The 23,633-nt window shown below is 36.1% G+C and overlaps 1 long non-coding RNA gene across 2 annotated transcripts in view; it reads left to right on the plus strand.

Annotated features, from left to right (window-relative positions):
- The window catches only part of LOC147580694 (uncharacterized), a 442,720-nt gene that overhangs the window by 266,434 nt on the left and 152,653 nt on the right, over positions 1-23,633 (plus strand). For both annotated transcript variants that reach the window (XR_015250754.1, XR_015250753.1), the window contains exon 3: positions 6,478-6,640. This is a non-coding gene — a long non-coding RNA (uncharacterized LOC147580694). The remainder of the gene's footprint in view (positions 1-6,477; positions 6,641-23,633) is intronic.

Below are 23,633 nucleotides of genomic sequence, written 5' to 3' on the forward strand. Positions count from 1 at the left end.
CATTTTAAAAAGTAAGATTCTTGAACTACTCTTTGATATTATCAAAAGAAAATGTGGGCAAAATGTAATTATGAAAGAACATTTAAGCATGATGATATTGGCTTCCATTTTCTTTTATGAGTTGTCATGTTGGACCATCAATGTTGAAATAAAAAATAGTTTAGTAGAAGGGATTTTAAATAGTTACCTGTGTTATTTAAACAAATCTGTGTCCCACTTATATTGATTTGGCCAAAGTTTGAGGATTAGAGTTTATGATCCTCAAAATTTCACCTATCCTATATCATTAATGGAAGGTTCCCTAAAGTTTATTTTTATCATTGACACAAATTGTATAGAATTAATTCTTAATATTTTTTTAAAAAAGAGTAGTTATTATTCAGGCTTCAGTTCACTTTCAATTGATTCTCAGCAAAGTGGGACAATTTTATTCTAATTTAATATATACAGCTGAACTGAAATAAACACAGATTTTTGGGAACTTCATGTATTTTGATACATGATCCTTCTGGGATGGAGATTAGCATAGACCTCTGTGGTCAGTTTTATTTTCAGTCTTCCCAGTTTTTGCTGTTGAGAGAGCCCTGAGGAATTTCATTTTGTGGCTTGTCAAAAACATGATAAACAAACATCTCTAGATTTTTAAATATAGCAATGAGTATTCCACATACTTTAATTTTTCTTAAAAAGGGAAATGCTATCTGCTGGATTTGAATCATTTAATGACATATAAGAAATATGGAAGCTTTTCTACATGCTTAACTTCCTAGAGAAAATACATGGACTTTAATTTCATGGCTAATGATCTTCAGTAGATAAAATAGTCACGAAATATATGCTTACAGAATATATTATATGTGCTTACAAAAGTTGAAAGAATTTGACCTTCAAACAAATTTGTCTTTCAAGATGTGAGACCCAACCTCTTTAAAAATCTAAAGTGTATATTTTGCATTACTGTGAGTAAACAGAATTTGGATGAATTCCCCCTTGTTCGTAATCTATATTCCAGAATAAGAGAACACTAATTTGAATCATTTGACTTTATACTTCCTTGTATTATAAAAATAATACAAAATTATGGTATGATATGACGTGTGTTCATGTATAGGTATATGGTATGTCCATGGTGTGTATACACACATACACGCACACAAACACACATACACACACACACAAATTTTCTACAGTGAAGTTTATTTGCTTTAGTATTCCAGTGTTTATATTATATTGATATAATTCTCTATGAAATTTAATTGTTTCTCATCTTTTTCCTATTTAAATGCTGTAATTAAATACTTTTGCCACTGGTAAGGTTATCTCTGAAGATAAATTTCAGAATTGGTATTGCTAGGTCACAATTTAAATTATGATGAATTGCCATAGCTTTCTGTACAGTTATGTGTTAATGTCTCTATCTGTGCATATCCTATGACAGTCCATCAGTTTGCTGGATATTTTTCATGTACAGAGCATTGGAATTGAAAGAAATTGGAAAACCTTCTCCAAGAAAGTCATTCATTTTTTGAACTTTGTTCATGATATTTTTCACCATAAATTTTCCACTAGAGTTTGGGATTGACTTTGTATAAGGCATAAACATACAAATCTGGCTTCGTTTTTCTTCTAAATGACTAGGATCCTACCCAAATCATGCATTTAAATAATCTATTTTTCCCACTGATTTTGAAATGCCATGTTTATTGTATACTGGATTTCCTATATCTTTGAGTTTGGGTTCTCTCTTTTGTTTTGCTGATGTCCTTACCTGTTGCCCTGCTAGTGTAACACTAAATTAATATAGTTTTGTGGAAGTATTTTCATGCTTTCCAAGCCTTGTTCTTCCTTCTTCTTCATTTCCAGAATTTCCTTGTCTACATTTCCATGCTTATTTTTCCATGAAAATATTTCCCCCCTCTACTACTGAGTAGTTTAAATAACACTGGAAATACATGGTATCTGAAAGTCTGAAAATTATCAGCTGTGAAATTATGTAGGTCTGGTGCTATTCTTTGATAACATTATTTAGCACACTTCCTTTTTATGGTTGTTTTAAAGTAAATTTTGGTTATTTATGTCTTTCTTACATATATCCAATTCATCCACATTTTCAAAGAGGAGTATGTAAAATTGAGGAAATATTCTTTTTTCATATAATTTATTTTTTAAAAGTTTTTATTTTAATTCCAGTTAGTTAACACAGTGCTATATTAGTATCAGATATACAATAGAGTAATTCAATACTTCCATACATAACCCAGTGCTCATCACAACAGGTGCTCTCCTTAATCCCCATCATCTGTTTCCTCCATTCCCCCACCCACCTCCCTTCTGGTAACCATCAGTTTGCTCTCTAGAGCTAAGGGTCTGTTTCTTGGTTTGTCTCTCTCTTTTTTCCCCTTTACTCATTTGTTTTGTTTCTTAAATTTCATATATGACTAAAATCATATAATATTTGTCTTTCTCTGACTGTCCTATTTCACTGAGCATTGTGCTCGCTAGCTCCATCTATGTCATTGAAAATGGCAAGATTGCATTCTTTTTTATGGCTGACTGATATTCCATTGTGTGTGTATGTATGTGTATATATGTATCTCCACATCTTCTTTATCCACTCATGTATTGATGGACCCTTGGGCTGCTTCCTTAATTTGGCCATTTTAAATAATGCTGCTGTTGACATAGGGGTGCATGTATCCCTTTGAATTAGTGTTTTTGTATTCTTTGGGTAAATACTTAGTGCTTTTAGTTCTTTGATCATAAGTGATGATGAGCATCTTCTCATGTGTCTGTTGGCCATCTGTAGAGAGATGTCGCTTAATGTTTTCTGCCCATTTTTTAATTGGGTTTTTGTTTTTTTGAGTGTCGAGTTTTATATGTTATTTATTTATTTTGGATACTAACACTTTATCAGATATGTCATTTGCAAATATCTTCACCCATTCTGTAGGTTCCCTTTTATTTTTGCTGATTGTTTCCTTCGCTGTGCAGGGCTTTTTATTTTGATGTAGTCCCAATAGTTTATTGTTGCTTTTCTTTCCTTTGCCTCAGGAGACATATCTAGAAAAATGTTGCTATGGCTAAAAAGAAATTACTGCCTGTGTTCTCTTCTAGGATTTTTATGGTTTCATGTCTCACATTTAGGTTTTTAATCCATTTTGAATTTATTTTTGTATATGGTGAAAAAAAGTAGTCAGTTTTATTCTTTTGCATGTAACTATCCAATTTTTCCCACACCATTTGTTGAAGAGACTGTCTTTTTCCCTTTGGATATTCTTTCCTGCTTTGTTGAAGACTGATTGATTTTGATCTGTGTGTCTACTTTTGTGTCAGTACCATACTATTTTGTTTACTACAACTTTATAACATAACTTGAAGTCCAGAATTGTGATGCCTCCAGCTTTGCTTTTCTTTTTCAAGATTGCTTTAGCTATTCAGGGTCTTTTGTGGTTCCATAAAAATTTTAGGATTGTTTGTTCTAGTTCTGTGAAAAATGCAGTTGGCATTTTGGTAGGGATTGCATTAAGTGTTTAGATTGTTTTGGATAGTATAGACAGACAACGTTCTTCCAATCCTTGAGCATGGAATGTCTTTCCAGTTTTTGGTGTCATCTTCAATTTCTTTCATCTGTTTTATAGTTTTCAGAGTAGAGGTCTTTTACCTCCTTGATTAAATTTATTCCTAGGTATCTTATTATTTTTGTTGCAATTATGAATGAGATTGTTTTCTTCAATTCTCTTTCTACTGCTTCCTTATTGGTGCAACAGATTTCTGTACATTGATTTTGTATCCTGAAATCATTGATCAGTTCTAGTAGTGTTTTAGCGGAGTCTGTAGCGTTGTCTATATATAGTATCATTAAGTTATTAACTCATTCTTTTTGTTTATTCTTTCCTTATTTGACTTTATTTTCTCTTGCTTATGCTAATCCCTTTAAATTGAGGGCATTTTGAAGAGGTGCTCTTTATCAAACCAATTGTTTCCTAAATCTTATATAATTTTTTTATTTTATATCAATTATATATTACTATATTATTTTATATAAAATAATTATATATAATATATTTTTCTCCTCTACTTATTTCATGTTATTGTTCCTTTCTAATTTCTGGGGTTCAATGTATAATTCATTTTACCTTTAACTTTAGAAATTTTTAGTAAATATTCTATGTATACTTGAAAAAATATATAATTGCTATTATTATGGGCATGATTTCACAAATGTCTGTTGACAAATGTGTTTGATATTATTTGGGTCTCTATTTTCTTACCGATTTTCTGCCTGCTTTTTCTACTATTACTGAGAAGTGTTGAAGTCTTCAATTATAATTGTGGATTTGTTTATTTCTTTAGTCATTTCTATCAGTTTTTGTTTCATTACTTTGAAGCTCGACTGTTAAACACAACTTGCACCATTAAGATTGTTATGTCTTCTAACAAGTTAACCCTGTTAAAAGCTCTAGTTCTTTTTTTTTTAAATTTTATGTTTATTTTTGAGAGAGAGAGAGAGAGAGAGAGAGAGAAAGAGCCAGCATGAGCAGTGGAGGGGCAGACAGAGAGAGAGACACAGAATCTGAAGCAGGCTCCAGGCTCTGAGCTGTCAGCACAGAGCCCGACATGGGGCTCGAACTCACAAACCGTGAGATCTTGAGCTGAGCTGAAGTCGGACGCTCAACCAACTGAGCCACCCAGGTGCCCCTAAAAGCCCTAGTTCTAAAGTATTCTTTGCCTAATATATTGTTACTTCACCTTTGTTATATTTATTGTTTGCACATTACAGCTTTTCTCAAAATTTTACTTTAGTGTATGTGTCTTTATATTTAAAACATGTTGCAGACAACCTTTAAAAAATCAATCTAACCTACTCTGCCTTTGTATTGGAGTTTTAAATATTTATATTTAATTTTATTGTCAATATGGTTGCTATTATGTGTATTGCTTTGCTGTTTGTTTCATGATTACCCATCTGTTCTTTGTTCCATTTTTCTGTTTTCCTCTTATTTTAACTATTTTATTTTTTTTGTATTCTGCCTTATCACCAATGTTGGCTTATTAGCTGTGCCTCTGTGTTTCTACTTTTAGTGGTGTCTCTAGCATTTATATCTCCAACTTATCATAGTCTGCCTACAAATAACATAACACCACTTCTCATATAATATAAGGACCTTACAATATTGTGGTTCTGCCCCCCATCCTTTGTCTTATTTTTGGCATACATTTTACTTTTATGTATATACAGTGCCCTTAATAGTTGTTATTATGCTTTTAGACCCTTGGTTATATTTTAGAGAAATTAAAATAAGGAAAAAGTATTTTATATGTATTTTTATTTTTACCATTTCTGGAGCTCTTTATTTCCTCATGTAATTCCTCTGCCTCTGATGCCGTACTTCCTCTGCCTCAAGAAGTTTCTTCAATGTCTCTAATCCAGGTTTTCTGGCAGCAAATTCTCTCAGCTCTTAAACTTTTATTTTTCTGTGAAACCTCTGTTTTCCCTGCATTTTTGAAAGATGTTTTTGTTGAATATCAAATTCCACGTTATCAGATGTTCCCACCCCTACTTTTAGGACTTTAACATGCCACCCCAGTGCTTTCCGGTTTGTGTGTTTGCAGGTGTAAAGTCTGTAGTTGTTCTTATTTTTGGTCTTCTGCACAAATGTCACTCCCCTTCACGTCCGCTGGACAGTCTTTCAAGCTTTACTTTTTGTCACTAGTTTTTAGAAAGTTTGTCATGATATGTTTCAGCATGATTTTATTATGATCTATTGAGCTTTAGATCTGCTGATTCATAGTTTTTATCATATTTCTAATTTTTTAAGCCATTATGTATTCAAATACTGTTTTCTTTTTACCTCTCTTTTCCTCCTGGGACACCAATATACATATATTAGACTGTGTGGTTTGTCTCTCTATGGTTCATTTTTGATAGTTTCTATTGCTGTATTTATATATTTTGATCTTCTGTCATGTCTAATCTGCTATTAACCTCATCCAGTGAAATTTTCATTTAATCTATTTGTTTTTTTAATTGTAGAGGTTCTATTTGGTACACATAATTTCCATTTCTTTTCTCTTCAAGGTGATGTTTTATATTAAACCAGGAGCACATTTACAATAGCTTTTCTACAATTCTTTTATGTGTCATGTTCTGCATCTGTTTCTTTGACTTATGTATCTTCTGCTTATGGATCAAATTTTCCTGCTTTTTTTCATCTGGGAATTTTTGTTTGTTTGTTTGTTTTGATGCTGAAATTATTTATTTTACTTATTTGATTGCTAGGGTTTGAGGTATGTTATGGATTGAATTCTGGGCCTTCCTCCCCCAAATTCATATGTTGAGGTCTTAACCTCCAGCACTTCAGAATGTGAACTTCTTTGGGAATAGGGTCATTACAGGTGTAATTATGTAAGTTAAGGTGAGGTCCTGCTGAAGTAGAATAGATCCCTAATTCAGTATGACTCTTGTTCTTATTAAAGGAGGAGATTCGGATCCAGGCACACATACAGAATATCATGTGAGCATGAAGATGACCATCTACAAGTTTAGGCAAGATTCCAGGGAACAGATCCCTCCCTCAGAGCCTTTGGTTGGAACCAAGCCTTACAACACCTTGATCTAGGACTTCCAGACTCCAGAAAAGTAAGACAATGTATTCTAGTTGTTTAAGTCACCCACATTCTAGTACTTTGTTATCACAGCACTAGCACACTAAGGCGATGTATTCTATTAGAAATCATTGGCTTTTATTTTAGAAGTTACTTAAGTTACTTGTGAATCAGTTTGGTCATTTTCAAGAATGTTTTTCATCTCCGGTAGGGTAGATTTGGAATAAGCTTTACTCTAGGGCTAGTTGAGCCCTATTACTGAGGCATGGCTTCTTGGTTGATTCCATTGTGTATTCTGTGTATTAAAGAAGACTCCACTCTGGCTTGTTCGGACTCATATATATCTTGGATCTGTGTGGCTCTGGTAACTGTCCAGCTCACAACTCATCAACCCTTCATGTGGCTGTAAACATGGAGTTTACTCTTTGCCGATGCAGCCTCGTATTGAGCAACAAACTCATGGGGAACTGTACTCAGGTTCCTGGGGCTGTTTATCCAGTTTTAATGCTGGCATTTCATATTGCAAGTTCTATCTGCCTCAGCCTTCACACACTCTTAGATTTGTCTATCACTCACTGAGAAGTTTTAAAGTATCCGAGACAGTTGCAGCTTAGATTTGAAAGCTTATTGACCATGAACTAACTACAATTTATCCTTATTGTCTTATTGCTTAACTAAAAATAATCTTAGGGCATAATAAATGTAAAATGTGTAGCTCCGGATAGCTAATAGTTCCACTGCACTCTTTAAAGTTCATATCTTTTCTGATGTATATTTTTTTCCTGTTGTCAACCATATTTTGAGAGAGGTAATAACCAAGTAGTATACTAAAATGGAATGGCTGCATTAACAGTCAGTGAAACTGTCTATGTGACATTAAAGGTAAAGAATACTAAAAAGTTTACTTAATTGGAAAGCATGATTTAAGGTAAGTAAATGGAACATAAAAAGGAATTTTTAAAATGCAAAAATGTGTTGTCAAAGGCATGGATTTGCAGATCATTTCTTTAGCTGTATTGACAATCTTAACTTCATATATATATATATATATATGTGTGTGTGTGTGTGTGTGTGTGTGTGTGTATGTATATATATATACATACATATACACACATATGAGTTATAGTTAACAGCAACATCACAAAACTTTAATTCCTTGTTAAAGGATTCATGTTTTTAATTCTCAATTATTTGCTTTTTTTTTTTGCTATTTATTTTACTCTGTGCTTAAAATTCATCTTGAATACTTGTGGATTTGTGGTAGTAAGTAGTGTGAAACTGTGCTATCTAGAGAAGTCTCGTAATTTCTTTTTCTGGTAGTTTTATGAACATAGGAGAACTGCTGTTAATGGCTCAGACACTTCATTTCTTCCTCCACTTAAACAGTTTTCATTATTTTTTAGCTACTGCAAATGATTTTGGTTGATTAGTATTCTTAGTGGCAAACAGCAGGAACTTCTCAGGCTAATGTAAGCAGAGCCGTTTCTTACTGGAGTATATTCAGTAGCTCCCAAATTCATTAGTGATGGGGAGGGGAGCTGAGGAAATTGATTTGTGGTTAAAGGTCTAGGAAAAATGTCCCACATCTGAAGAAAAGCAGCCACCATTGCTACTGGCACCAGTAGAAAACCCAAATGGCAGGAGTTCACCTTTATTGCAACTGTTTTTGCCACACATCAGAGATCCAACCTCGCAACTACAGCTTTCTCCAAAGGTGTTATCTATCTCTTTGCCATCTATAGAGTAAAATTAAATGCCTACATCAAATCTGTTTCTGCATACCATTCATTTCAGAGTCAAAGTCTTTTGTGGAGGATTTTGATGGGGGGGGGGTTCCCCACCTCCCCCAAGAAAAAAGCAAGACACAAGATTTGAATTTTAAATTCTAATTTGAGGAGGCACAACTCAAAATGTAGAATCTTACCAACAGAGAAAAGCTAATCAAAAAATGACTGGCAGCCATGAAAGTGATGAATGAGCTAACCCTGTGACAGCTCCCTTTTAGGACTGACTCAGGTGCATGTCTTCTTGTATCAAAAGGGAGGGAATGGTGACCCTGTAAATGTGCCTGCAAATATTTTCATAATTAGCTAGGAGCCTCTGTTTTACAATATTCTTGGAGGTGTTCAATGATCGGTTCAAAGATCCCTGTCAATCTCAGGATTTTTAGCTGATTTTCTTTTTAACGTTTTATTAATGTTTATTTATTTTTGAGAGAGAGAGAGAGAGAGGGAGGGAGCAAATGAGCAGGGGCGGGGGAAGGGCAGAGAGAGAGAGGGAGACCCAGAACTTGAAGTGGACTCCAGGCTCCACGATGTCAGTGCAGAGTCCGACATGGGGCTCAAACTCACGAACCGTGAGATCATGTCCTGAGCTGAAGTCAGGCACTTAACCGACTGAGTCACCTAGGCGCCCCTTAGCTGGTTTTCTTTCGTGTTTTACGTGCCCGTGATAAAGATAAATCATTGTTCCTACTCAGTTCTAGGGCATTTGTCTCAAGCAGTGATGGTTTGATCCAAGTTTCACTTCCTGGAGTTACCAGTTTTCCTCTATTTCATCTCGCGAGAATACAGCTCAACTTTTGCTGCTGCGTTTCAGGTTTGGCATTCCAAATGTAAAGAGCTGATAAATGGAGGCAACTGGCAAACAGCAGAGGGAGTGATTAGGACACTGACGTGCTGGAGTGGCTGTCAAGGCACATCTTCGGTGCCATTCCTAAAGTGGTGTGGACTAGGGACAGGAGGTGAGGTAGAACATGCCAAGATGTATAAAAACTAGGAATTAAAGGAGTTAAGCAGAACTGTGAAAGGAATAAAACAAACATCACCAGGCTGAAACTTAGAAAGATGTGAATTTGGATAGAAAAATCCCAGGGGCCAGGGAGAAATGTTTTCTTGGGTTGAAGATTTGTAAGTCTAAGAGTTTCACACATGAACCAGTAGGGCAAAGAATAAATAAATGTGGATTATTAGTGTCTGTGTTCTGATTTCTACTAATTGGCTAGTGAGACCTTAAAGTGCTGATTAAATATCACTGATTACATTATTGCCAACCAGGCGGGATGTGATACGATACCTTACACATGAGCAGAGAGATCTCCCAAATTCATCCCATTTAAGGACTGTGATACCATAGACCCTCCAAGTCTCCAAAGGAATCTGCTTTTCCTCTATAAAGAGAAAATCTTTTTTTTTCAACATTTTTTTTTTATTTTTTTGATTTAAATTCAAGTTAGTTGACATACAGTGTAGTCTTGGCTTCAGGCGTAGAATCCAGTGATTCAGCTCTTACATATGATACCCGGTGCTTATCATAACAAGTGCCTTCCCTAATCCCCATCACCCCCTTCCCCATGCCCCCTTCCCCTCCAGGAACCCTCAGTTTGTTCTCTGTATTTAAGAGTCTCTTATGGTTTGCCTCCCTCTTTGTTTTTATTTTACTTTTCCTTTCCTTCCCTTATGTTCATCTGTTGTGTTTCTTAAAGTTCACATATGAATGAAGTCATATGAAATTTATCTTTCTCTGAGTAACTTATTATATTTAGCATAATACACTCTTGTTCCATCCATGTTGTTTCAAATGGCAAGATTTCATTTATTTCATCGCTGAGTATTATTCCATTGTGTGTGTGTGTGTATATGTGCGTGTATATATATATATATATATATATGCGCATATATATATATACACACACATGTAAGTATATATCTACCACATCTTCTGTATCCATTCATCAAGAGAAAATCTTTTTTTAACTTTGCTTAACTGCAAATAATTGTATTAAATATTAGATGATTTCATTGATTAATTTATAGATATAAATTTATATCTATAGATATGTATTAATTTATAGATATAAATTTATAGATACAATTTATAGATATAGATATATATTTGTTATAGAGATGACAGAATCATAGAATGAAAAGACCACAGAGATGACCTAGTTAAATCTTATTCCAGAATTTAATAAATTAAAAAATAAGAAAGTGGGAGCCCATTGGTAACAGTGACATACCTAGTGGGGGGCAGGACCAGGTCTTGTCCGAGGTCAACAGACTTCGAGTTACTTCCAATGCACTTTACTGCTAAGATATATAGTAACTACCTAAAAGATCAAAGAATTGGATTGCACATATCACTGATGTTATTGTTCAGTTGAAAAGCTATGGCTAAATTTACTGAAGCATTATAGATCTCTCCATACTGTAAGTTACAGTAATGTGTCATAGTTAATAGTTGTCACTCTTGCCGATACTGTCTACCTGGCTTCTGAGGGTGCTACTCATTTTCTCGTCAGTGTCAGAATCATTTCTTCAAGTGGAAAAACCAGTTTTCTGGCAACTACATGCTGAATTGATACACTGGTTGTACCAAAGCTTCACGATGCTGCCATACTGCTAGAAGCTTTTCCCTGAGACCCACTGAGGGGTGCAAGACTCTGCGTTCTTCATGCGACCCTCCTGTGTCAGTGTTTTTTGGGGGGAATAGCTATGCTTAATTATAAGGCTCTTATTCATTCCCTACATTTGTCCAGTTCTGATGAACTATTTTTTATTCACAAAGCATTTTTTGGGGTGTATAGAATGATTAGTTTTCACTATTTCCTTTTCAGAAGTCCCATCTCATCTTTTATGCTATATGCTTTTAAATTATGCTGATAAAATCACTGAAAATTTGGCTGCAGAATGTTTAGGCAGAGCCAATACCAGCCCAGACTTTCAGCGAGATATCTTTGACCTGGGGGAGGACTTTGAAAGTTAATAAAATCACCTGGGAGCCTTTATTTTACAGTGAAGTTTGTAAAATATTCTCCTATCACCTTGGTGGTAGATTTAACCCATTTTATTCAAACTGGATCCAGATTTCATAAAATTCAATATGGGAAAGCAAACCTAGTTATGAAACACATAAATTAAGAAGTAATTATTTGCATGACAAATCCATTATTAGACTCTCGATGTGAAGTCCATCTATGACAGAGGGATTCTTTTATGTAAATATTAGCACTTTTGAATTTACTTTCAGATTATGAATTGTTTGTCAGGCTGATTAGTTGGTTATTCGGGAGACGATTGCAAGCTTGAGAAAAACTTAACATAAGACTTCAGTGCTAAACTGATAGAAGAATAATTATATGTAAAAAAAGAGATCCTCTGAAATTTTCACATGTCAGTGGGAAACTGACATGGTCCCTGGATATTATTTAATAGATCATAATGTGTTTGGGGAGCGAGATTAAAACAGTATCCATAAAATTCCATAACCCTTGGCAAGCTACTGGAGAATGAGATATAGGGGGAAGAAGGTACGTACACAAACACCCCAGGGAGTACAGATAAATATAGACTAAAGGGAAAGCAGTTAGAAACAGCATGCTTCATTTGCTGAGTACTCACTAATAAGCAAATACATAAACATGAGAGTACTGGATCATATACTCTGTTTTGGGGGAAAGGTAAGATTCTGGTAATCTTTCAAGGATTGTTACTTTCTAGCAACCTTTAGACTCAGGTGCTTTCTGAATCACCTGGGCGATGGCTCTATTTCCACGTTGCTACTCAGGGAAAAATGTTTTTCATATTGCTCATCTCTTCACTATAATGAAAAAATGCAGAAACTGTGTCTGAACGTGGACAGAAAGTACTGACTTCATTTATACTAAATATTTACATGGCACAGAATGGAAAATGGTAACTGCATGGCTCATATTATTAAATTATCAGAACATATTGTATTTAAATTAATTGGGTAAATTCTTGAAGTGGGTAATTTCTTAAGGTGAATTCATCCAGTTTGACTGTCAACACTTAAGTATATGGTTGCTTTTCTTAGAGCGGAGGTCTCTTGAGGTAGTAAATAACAAGAGCGTGCTAGCTTTGAAAATGTGGATAAGTCAGGGATTTTGTTGGTTTGTTTTTACTTATTTTGCCTATTTAAAAAAGGGGGCGGTGTTATCCATTTGTCATGTTACAAGTTTTTCAAAACTAGTGCATTAAGATACTTAACACATTAGAGATTTACAGTATACATATCATGTAAATGATTATATTATTATCTCGTGCTGATATAATAGTTACCATTACTATGAAACCAGTAGTTCTCAACCTTGTCATCTTTAAGGAACCATCGAATTAATTTTTCCTTGTAGACTCTACGATCTAGGATTTTGTCAATAAAAAATACTTATATGAAGTAACAATTGATTCCTTTTTAATATTTAAAAGTCACTGCTATTCACAATTGTTAACTAGAGATTTCAATAAGCATTAATTAGCCAGATTGTCAGAGTGAGTTAACATAATCTTAGTACAAAGAAATCCAGTGCTGTGTGGAACCTCTATAGCTTTATCTTTTCTAAAAGTACAATTTCTCTTAAGTCTTTTAAATTTTGAAAAAAGCACTCCAAATTCTTTTGATACCTTGATGAATCTCTGGTGGCTCAGAGACCCCATATTGGGAACTAGTGAATAAGGTGGAATGCCTTTAGGGTACTGTAAGGATTTTTGAGAGTACATAATAGTTCAGGAAACTCATCAGTATGTATTAAAACTACACAGGGAGAACTGTCAGGCTTCTAGAAGCCAATAACATATCAAAGAGACAAACTATCTGCTGCTAGGGTACAGGCTGACGTGAATAAATTTCAGACTGTGGGAAATATGGGCAGACCTAACAGTAAGAAGGTTGCTGAGCATACACAATGCATGACTGATTGCAGGAGCCAATTGGTGTGCCTCCTGATAGCCAAGACAGCAGGTCCCAGGACACTGGCATATGTGATAAATCTGACTTCTTCAGAGAGCATAAAATGCCTGCTCTCATTCTTAGACTAAAAAGAGTAAATCTTTAAACATCATTTGCATTCAAGTGAAAACCCTAAAGGATCTCTCAGAGGTGTTTCAGAGAATGGCACAGAGCAGTACACGTTGTTTTGTGCTGCCAGTATCAGAGAGAAGACGAGAAAATGCCCCATCAGAGAAAAGAGATGAGCCCGGCTTAGTTAGATGTGTAAGACTAAATTTCCAGTGATGGAGGGGACGATAGCTTATCGTGGAAATCCATAGCACTAATCCCCGAGCTTGGACTAACTCCAGTTTAGTTTAAATCCTTCATTCAGCAGCTTATTGAGTATCAGTACTCTCTGTGTGTACTTGGGCAATTTACTTACACTCTCGGAACCTTAGTTTTCTCACTGTAAACTTAGCATTATACTATACACTTAGAGAGTTACCATGAGTATTACAAGATGTCTAATACAGACTGGGTGCTCAATGATAATGAAGATTACGAAGATTATTTGTATATAACGAAACCAGCAAAGTGTAACCAGTCTCTTTTGCTATGCATTGGGATAATTACCTAATATTTGACTTTTTATTTCTTTGGCTGAGATATTCATCTCTTTCATTCCAAAACTGAAATCTCTAAATTGTGGAAAAAGTTGTGTCTTTTTAGTTTTTTTTTTTTTTTTAATTTATCGAACTGAGAGGTGGTCTAATTCCAGCATTAAGAGAGAGAGTTTTTTTTAAATATTTTTTAATGTTTATTTATTTTTGAGACAGAGACAGACAGAGCATGAACGGGGGAGGGTCAGAGAGAGAGGGAGACACAGAATCCAAAGCAGGCTCCAGGCTCTGAGCTGTCAGCACAGAGCCTGACACGGGGCTCGAACTCATCAACCGTGAGATCGTGACCTGAGCCGAAGTCAGAAGCTCAACCAATTGGGCCACCCAGGTGCCCCAAGAGAGAGGGAAATTTAAGAGCAAGATAAGGAAAGTGTGTAGTTTCAAATTTTGATCCAGTAACATATTAGCAATATATGATTGACTATGTCTTATTATGCATTTTTTAGAATTCCAGATACTCTTAAGCTGGGATTTATCTGGTATTTAATATTACCCTCAATTGTGTTCCTATTAGTGCAGATAATAGAAGCTTACTGTATACCACTTCAAAACGAAAGATGAGTATTTCATATATTCTTAAAAATACTTGGAAAATTGCAGCAATGCAACATTTTGTGCATCGTGGTTGGTTGTAAATTGTCAGTTACAGGCACTATATCAGAAAAAAAGAGCTGAAGCAGTCTCTTATTAGCAAATGGAACAAAAAGAACTTAAGCATAATAGAAATAGCTCTAATATTTTTATAAGAGATGCTTATTATTTTCTTCAAGAAAAGAAAAATCACGGTCGGCATTGGTAACCATGAGCCACTTAAATCAGCACAATAGAAAATGGACCTGAGATTCTGTGCACTACAAAGATTGTAGATTTTAAATCTGGATAAACAAAGAAAACCAGAGATTATGGTGTTTTAGAGAAAAATGTATTAAACAGCATGGATCTAAAGGATTGTCTTTAGGGACATGCTGCATAAAAGCTCAGACGATTGAATGTCTTTGAGAAGATAGACCATAAAGACAAGTATCTAACAGGGTTTCCCATAAGAATTCTCAAAGATTTATAGCTTAAGAAAAATTTAAAGTGGAAATAGTAGGAAAAGAAGAAAAATTAACTATTTAATAGGTACACTGTTCAATGTTGGTAAGAGCAACAAACATAAAATTAGGAGAAAATTAGAATACTATAAAAATGAAGATAAAATATTTATATGAAATTTTGTATTTATAATTTATAAAACATTTCCCCATATCTCCAAAAGTGGGTGTTATTTCCATCAATATATAGAGGGGAAAACACATTGTGAAAAAAATGTGCGTTTGGTTAAATAAATTGTTATGTAAAACCGCTTACCAGATTAAAAAAAAAAAAGACTCGAAAAGAGCCTTGCTCATGATTATGAAAAAGAGGCAAAACAGAAAACATACAAGCTGTAATTGTTTGAAAATTCAGACAGGCTAAGTATCTAGGCAGCACGTCTTTAGAGTTGTGTGACTTCAAGCAGGTCCATGCAAAGGTGGTTTGCACAAATAATAAAAAGGTACAAGTGACCTATTAACAATTTCTCCTTTTGTTTTTGGGGGGAAAACAGTAGCATTCAGAACAAAGGGTGAAAAATATAATGGCCACAATGCTGTTATTGCTAATCCACGTTCCCAATACTGTCTACTCAATGGAAACGAATACTTTGTGCGTAAACGGAAAACTTACGAATGCCATTCAGTTTAACTTGAAAAGTTGGTTATGATTAGCCTCGCTAACAATTTGATTAACTCTGTATGTCCATAGAAGGGAGCATTAGCATGAAGGATAATTTTAGGGAGGGTGGAGGGTAAATGCTTACAATATTTACTTTTTTATTATTTAAAACATTTTTTAATGTTTATTTATTTTTGAGACAGAGGATGAGCAGGGGAAGGAGCAGAGAGAGAGGGAGACACAGAATCCGAAGGAGGCTCCAGGCTCCGAGCTGTCAGCACAGAGCCTGACGCCGGGCTCGAACTCACAAATGGTGAGATCATGACCTGAGCTGAAGTCAGACACTTAACCAACTGAGCTACCCAGGCACCCCTATACTTAGAATATTTAAAGGGCTGCTTGTTGGATTTATACAGGTTTTCTGGTAGTTTAGGGCTAAGGTAAAGGTGAGGTGATTGTGAGAAGAAGTTAACCCCATACAAGGGTGGACTTTCTATACTTAATGTGCTCAAGTAATAGAAGAGAAAATTTTAGCAAGTCTGCTAATATTGGGAGTATTTTACCAGAATCTGGATTACTATCTGCTGGGGAGATTTCAGATGGAATGCTTCCATTGTGAGGAAGTGCAGTTGATTTATCTATGAACTATTCCAAAAATAATAGCTTAAATTCTGGAGTACCATGTTCTAGATAGCCTAAGCACATCAATCTCATTGAAGCAAAAATCTTTTCACTTAGGTGACATTGCCTACGTTTTGCAGTTGCTACATTTGAGGCAATTTCTTAACATTGCTTAATGTAACAGACTTGTTAGGTTGAAAACTGAGAATATAATCCAGGTGTTGGCGTACCACTAAGGTACTTGACCACTGTGCCATGTGATCCTACTTCCAAGATCCTCTGTGCCATCGTAAATAGTACATCTATTTGGGGACACACACTGCAGCTGAGCTTTTTGGATTTGTCAAAAGTAGTTGAAATAGAAAGTCAGTATTTGAATGTACATAGAGAGTGAAAAACACTCTCATATCAGTGTTGTCAATAACAGATGTCATATATATCTCTGTAAGCAGAACCATATTCCAATGGGATATGTTACATAGTTTCTTATTGTCCTTGTTGAAAATAAGAGGCAGTGTAAAGGCAGGGGAAAGTTAATTATCGTATGCTTTTGGAGTATATCTTATCTCTTTTATGGGAAGAGTTACAGTATTAATAAAAGACGTATCACTTGTAGGGCACAAATATATTTTGCTTACGACTATGTTAAAACGACTTATCTGCACATATCTGTCATTTAAAGAGTAGCAGCTGAGGAGTGTTTGGTGACAGGTGGTTATCAATCTGGAACTAAAAATTAACTGTGGGTGAGTAATTCTCAAATAGATAATAATCATGTAGCTCATTGAAAGTTTACATGATATAAATACATATTACTGTATCTGCCTATCTGTAAAGATAAGAAAAGCAAACCTTTATAATGGTGAAACTAAAAATACTGTTTATAGATTTAGATCAGAACTACAAAAGTAATCGCAGAATATAGATCATTATACTGAAAAGCGCTACCCGTATAGAGAAGTCTTAACATTTTTTTTTAGAGATTTTGGTTGGCTTTTATTATTTCCGGAGCTACTGATGAAGCTAAAGAAAAACATTAATTAATTCACTAGTTCATTCAATAAACAAATGATGCAGGCTGTTGTGTGGACAAATAAATAATTAGTTAGGACAACTGGTTTCTATCGCAGAATCTCTCACTAACTAGTTTATGTTTGTGGCAAGGATGTTTATTTCTCAGTTCTTAGTTAGGCCCTTTGATTCTAAAATTAGCAAGTTTACTTTAGTGCCTATTACATGCGAAGCAAGTTAATTGCTCTGTACATTGCCAGTCACATTTAGGAGAAAATTTCTGTGTATGTATTAATACCAGGCAAAGTCTTGCATATGAGTAAAAAGATATATCTAGGTTTTTTTTTTCTTCACCAGGAGATACACAGATGGTCACATTAGTGTAAAGTGTTTATTTCTTATTTACTATCAGGCTGTAGGAGTTGTGGATAGATAGCTAGACCAGTCTATGACTGTTTTATGGCTATCCAGAAGCAATTATATGAACGACACAATGGGTATGTTCTTTTGTGAAATCTGCAAGTCATTTTAATAGGAAAATAAGACACCTGGAAGTACATTAAGTCCATTAGACCAACTTGGGTGCCTAAGTGTGCCACCACACATCCGGTGTACCCAAATGGAAACAGAAGATCATCTGCTGATCACTGAACAGAGCATCGGCTGTAATTTAAGAATGTTGCTGACTTTTAAAATGTGTCTAGCAACTGCATTAGACACCACATTGGCCTCTAAGGGAATGTTAATACGACACAAGCTGCATATGAAACTCTTCCCTCTGTAAAAGAACTTTCTGAGTACATCTAGAGGAAAGGCATTTTTTCCCCTATCAAATGAAATAGCCTGACTTAGTCAAAAAGAGGAAAAGAAAGCTTTTGGACGCAGCCAAACATTTCTAGAACAGCTCTTTCACGTCACACTGAGATGGGGATGGCAGAGCAATGGAAGAGAGAAAACTTAACACAATATGGTGGTGGCCAGGAGCCAGGAAAGCACATTTTGCCACCCCTTCTTCATTATTGCTCCCCTAAACACACCAGATGGGGCGGCTTCATCAATGTCAGACCTGCTGTTATCATCAGAGAATTTCCTTATCAGTGGGTTTGGAATGGACACCTCAGCCCCCTCTGAGTAGCAGACAGGCAGATTCATCCATTTCAAATATCACTAGCTTCACACATTAGGGAGGAATGCTCCAGTTAGGACCCAGGTGGGGAGGTCAGCAGGCTCACATGGATGGGGTGGGAGCTCTCTGCTCATCTGAGGGTCCTTTGCCTCCTATGTGAACATTTGGTTCAGAAATATGCATACAATTGGTATTAGTAGATTTATCTTGGAGAGAGGAAAGCATGACAATATTTGGGGACTGTAAAAGGGCTATTCAGGATTGTATTCTATCTAGAGTATAATTGAATCATTAAATATATGTGCATTTCTAACTAAGTTTTGTGTAAAACAATAAAGGATTCATGTTCTACCTTGGAGTCCACCTATGGGTTCATTCATGGGTGCTCATGTATTCATTAAATGTATACACCTGTCAGAGCTGCTTTAGTTGCTGAAGACATGATAATGCAAAGAAGAGGTCGCTGTCCTCATTGTACAAGAGTGTCTAAGCACAAGATACTTTGGAATTAACAATAGAGAAGCCTAAGATGTTTGAGACACCCTAGGGAATTGGATTTTACCTTGGTACTGTACAACATTCAGGTGTTCTGGGGAAAAACATTCCAGACAGAAAAATACAGCAAGTTCAAGGGTCTCAAAGTGACAAAGAATACTGTAATTTGTGAAATGCAGAAAAGACTCTTATATTTGAAATCTAGAATGGGAATCTAGAATTGAAATGTAGAAATAATCTGTTTGCGGCCAGATGTGTAGGTAGGGGCCAGGCTATTACAAGGCTTTGGGATCGAGTTTAAGATTATGTGATGTTTTTCCAACAGGAATGCTAAGTAACTGTAGGTATTTTTTTTTAATGTTTATTTATTTTGCGAGAGAGAGCAAGAGCAAGAGCGAGCTGTGTGTGGGAACGGGAGAAGCAGAGAGAGAGGGAGAGCAAGAATCCCAAGCCGGTGCAGAGCCTGATGTGGGGGCTCAATTCCTCGAACTGTGAGATCATGACCTGAGCTGGAACCAAGAGTCAGACACTCAACCAACTGAGTCACCCAGGTGCCCCAACTGTAGGGGTTTAAGTGGGAGAGATACAATGTGTGTCTTCAACAGAAGGTATCTTGCCTGCACAATAGAAGGATGGACTGAGCAGAGCAAGGGCGCATAGTGAAAGGCCAGGAGGAGATGGTTCCAATGGTCTTGATTAGAAATGATGATGGTTTGGACTAGGGAGCCACAGTGTGGATTGAAAGAAGTGACAGATTCTGGACATGATTGGATTGTAGAATTGAACTGAAGCTGGTTATAGTCTAGTAGGACACAAGATGTATGAACAATTAATTTAATTTAATTTAGTTTAGTTTAATTTCATTTCATTTTATTTTTTTTTAACGTTTATTTATTTTTGAGACAGAGAGAGACAGAGCATGAACAGGGGAGGGGCAGAGAGAGAGGGAGACATAGAATCTGAAATGGGCTCCAGGCTCTGAGCTGTCAGCACAGAGCCCAACGCGGGGCTCGAACTCACGGATCGTGAGATCATGACCTGAGCCGAAGTCGGACACTTAACCGACTGAGCCACCCAGGCGCCCCTGAACAATTAATTTTAAAATAGTGTGATGTGTACAAGTCAACAAGTAACAAGAACAATATAATCTTAGATGTGTGTGTTGTTAATTTGCATACTATCCCCTGATGCCTCAGGGTTGTGAACTGAAGAAAGCTCAAAGTGAATTGCAAACAGCAGGAAATCTAGGGTTTGGTCTCTGCTGAAGAAGGAAAAGGAATGAAGATTTGCATTTATTGAGCTCCTATTATGCGACAGTCACTGTAGTCAGTGTTCTCAAAACAATCTCAACTAAGTTTCATATTCTTGAAAAGAAAGTCTTCTTATTCACACTTGACAGATGATAAAACAGATGCAAGTAAGTCAACAGTGTAAATTACAGCCACTTGGTGGCCAAGCCAGGATGAAAACCCACATCTGATTTTAAATCGAATTCTTTCCGCTACCTTGTCTCAAATTCTCATAGGGAAGATTGGAGAGATCAACAGAGCCGAGGCCAGGTGTATACAACAGGGCTTTTTCCAAAGTGTCATACATTTTACACCAGTGCTAAATAAGCAAATTTTCAGTGGGAGAAGGATGGATAAATGATTTAAAATTTTTAAAAATTGTGTATTTATTTTAAATATATTATAAACAGTGGAACTAGCATATATAGCTAGCTTATGATTCTGCAAACGTTAACACCTAAGATGAGTCTGATGCTTTTAAGGTGAACACACTGAGTCAATTAAAAGAAAAAATATTAAGTAAATAATAATAGTAGTGGTATGTTGATAGGACAAAAATTCTGAGGGTGGCAGGTCACACTAAGGGCTACATTAACCAGGATTAATCCACCACAATTTGTTTCAGTTGGCGTTTGTTTCCAAAATACTGTAAAGAACCTATTACATATATATATTTTATTGTCTCCCAACAGTATGACCCTTGCAAGGATCTCCTTCTTTTTGAGATAGAATGAGTGAGCCATACTGCAGACGGGCATTTGGTTGGTGTCCCTCAAAGTCCCCATTGGTGTTACAGATGCTTCAATGACTTTATACTCTCCTCGCCCTTGACCAAGAATGTCATCTGTCACCAAAATCAGAAGTGTACCTTCAGAAAGGAAGGTTTGCTTCCTCTGGTTGGTCACAAAGGACTAGCGTATGTGGCAGAAGTCCCATGAGGAGGACACCAAGGCTGTCCTTAGACCTGACAGTCCTAAGCCGAACACAGCCTTTGCCACTTCCTTAGCCTGCTGGATTTTGTCAGGCCCTTAGGCATCAGGAGGTCAAGAAGGTTCACTTCCAAAATGTATTTGGCAGACGCGACAGGTGCTCACAGCTGCATGTCCTGGAATTTTCCACTTAATTTTTTCTTAAAACACTCAGGATGATACATCAAATAAAGTGATATGTATCAAATGACCTGAGGCTATTCTTCAGGGAAGCAGACAGCCATGGTGTCCTGAGATAATAATTCTGGATGCCTCACATCTGCCAGGTGGAACAGTGGTGCCTCAGGATGTGCAATGGGGCTGCTGTTGGGCTGCTTGGCCTTGGATCTCGGCAGAAGGTGTTGGGAAGTCCACTCACTGCCCGGCCCTTGCCTCCTAAAAGGCAGTGGATTTTCTGCTTTTCACTTCTGGTTCTGGTCTGGGAACCATACCTGGTTCCATAGCTTCTGGCTGGGTCCCTGGAATGTGGTGCTACAGACTGTGACTCAAGAGTGGTGCAGGGCAACCCATGGAAGTCATCCCATAGCCATATTTTTATGAGCCCAGGGAACACAGAACCCTACCATACACTCTCTAAGACAATCTGGAATGTTTATATTTGCGTGAGATGTCAGATAATAGATGTGGCTGCTAAAAAAGCTGAAGAACACCAGAAATTGGCAAATATTTACACTAGGGTGGTAGAAAACCAAATCAAGTGTCACCCAAGAATTATGGAACCAGATGCTGCTATTGTATTGTTTATAAGCATATCTCTTTGGCAAAGTGCCCTTTGGCTTTCCAGTGAGTTCAGAAACACACCTGGGAAATTGCCACTATCATGTACTAATTGGTACCGGAGTTTGCTAAGAGAGTTAATTGAATCGTATGTGTTAATCTCAAAAGGACACGTTCGGAAGGTACGGGTACAGATATACTGCAAAACAGAACGTTTTTCTGTCTTTCAGCGATCAGCCTTCCCAGTGCTCTTCCTAGGGAAAGATGTATTTATTCAGTCTGGACTATCTTGAGAACAGTTTTTAGAAATAGAGAAGTAAAATATGACCAAAGACAAATAGAATGTTAACTGCAGGAGTAATTTAGGTCAGAATAACAGAAAGAATTATTGCTAAGTCAAATATTAGGTAATATCCTGAAAGCCATTTATCTTGAGTGCCCAATAGTCCCCCTCATTTTAACAGTGACATAAATCCCAGTAAATCCAGGTGAAGTTGTTAGGTTATTCATTTCGTAGTACCTGCTCCCATTACCTTTTCTCTCTGGTGGCTGTAAATCCTCAAAACAAGATTCATTGATCTGTTCATTCCTACATTAATTCTTCAACAACATTTGTGGAGTGCCTCTATTTATAATTTTTATATAAGTTTCTAATGCAGTAAAACTTACATGTATAGATGGACATAAATCATAAAATGCGACTCTGAATTCTTGTAAAATAAATATGCTCATGGACCCACCCTGACCCAACTCAGGAAACAGAAAATTTTCAGCATCCCCAAACCTCTTGGTACATATTTCTAATCACTGTCTCCTCCCAAAGGCAACTTCTGATTTCTAACCTGTTTTGGACTTTATATGCATAGAATCATCCTTGATGCATTTTTTGTGTGTCTGGATTCTCACTCACTGTTATCTTTGGAGATTTATGAAAGTTGTATAAAACAGAATGTCGTGGGTTTTTATTGCTGTATTATTGCATTGTCTGAGTAAGCCAGAATGTATTCAACCATTTCACAGTGGATATTTCCATTATTTGGATATAAGAATAATGTCACTCTGAACATTCTTGTATATGTGTTTGGTGCACTATTTATGTACTTAAGTAGAGTCTGCACCTACAAAGGATATTGTAAAATAGATATATGTTAACAAAAAAGCCCATTGCATTGCCTGGATGGCTCAGTTAGTTAAGCGTCCGACTTTGGCTCGGGTCATGATCTCATGGTTTGTGAGTTCAAGCCATATATGGGGCTTTCTGCTGTCAGCACGGAGCCTCCTTTGGATCCTCTGTCCCCCTCTTTCTCTGCCCCTCCTCTACTTGTGCTCTCTCTCTGTCTCAAAAGTAAATAAACATTTTTTTAAATTAAAAAAAAACGTTGAATTTTTGTCTATGCGTGTATTTATATAATTACCACCAAGATCAAAATCACTCCTAGAAAATGCCCCCACGGTCTTTCCATACGCTAAAAATCTTTAAAATAGTTTCCAATCATCTTCCATCATGCACCTTCTCATAATTCCTGAAGCCTGTTATTTGTCATTATTTTAAAGTTTTTGTCTGGTAACTCTATTTTATTTATCTTCTAAGAGTCTAAACCTATTGTCTGTTCTCTTAATTTTCCTATAAATTCTTATATTCTCATATGCCTGGTTATTTTTGATTGAGGGCTAA

Source organism: Puma concolor, chromosome B2 (assembly GCF_028749965.1).
Source record: "Puma concolor isolate L17-30 chromosome B2, mPumCon1.1.hap2, whole genome shotgun sequence".
In the NCBI taxonomy this organism is placed as follows: Eukaryota; Metazoa; Chordata; class Mammalia; order Carnivora; family Felidae; genus Puma; species Puma concolor.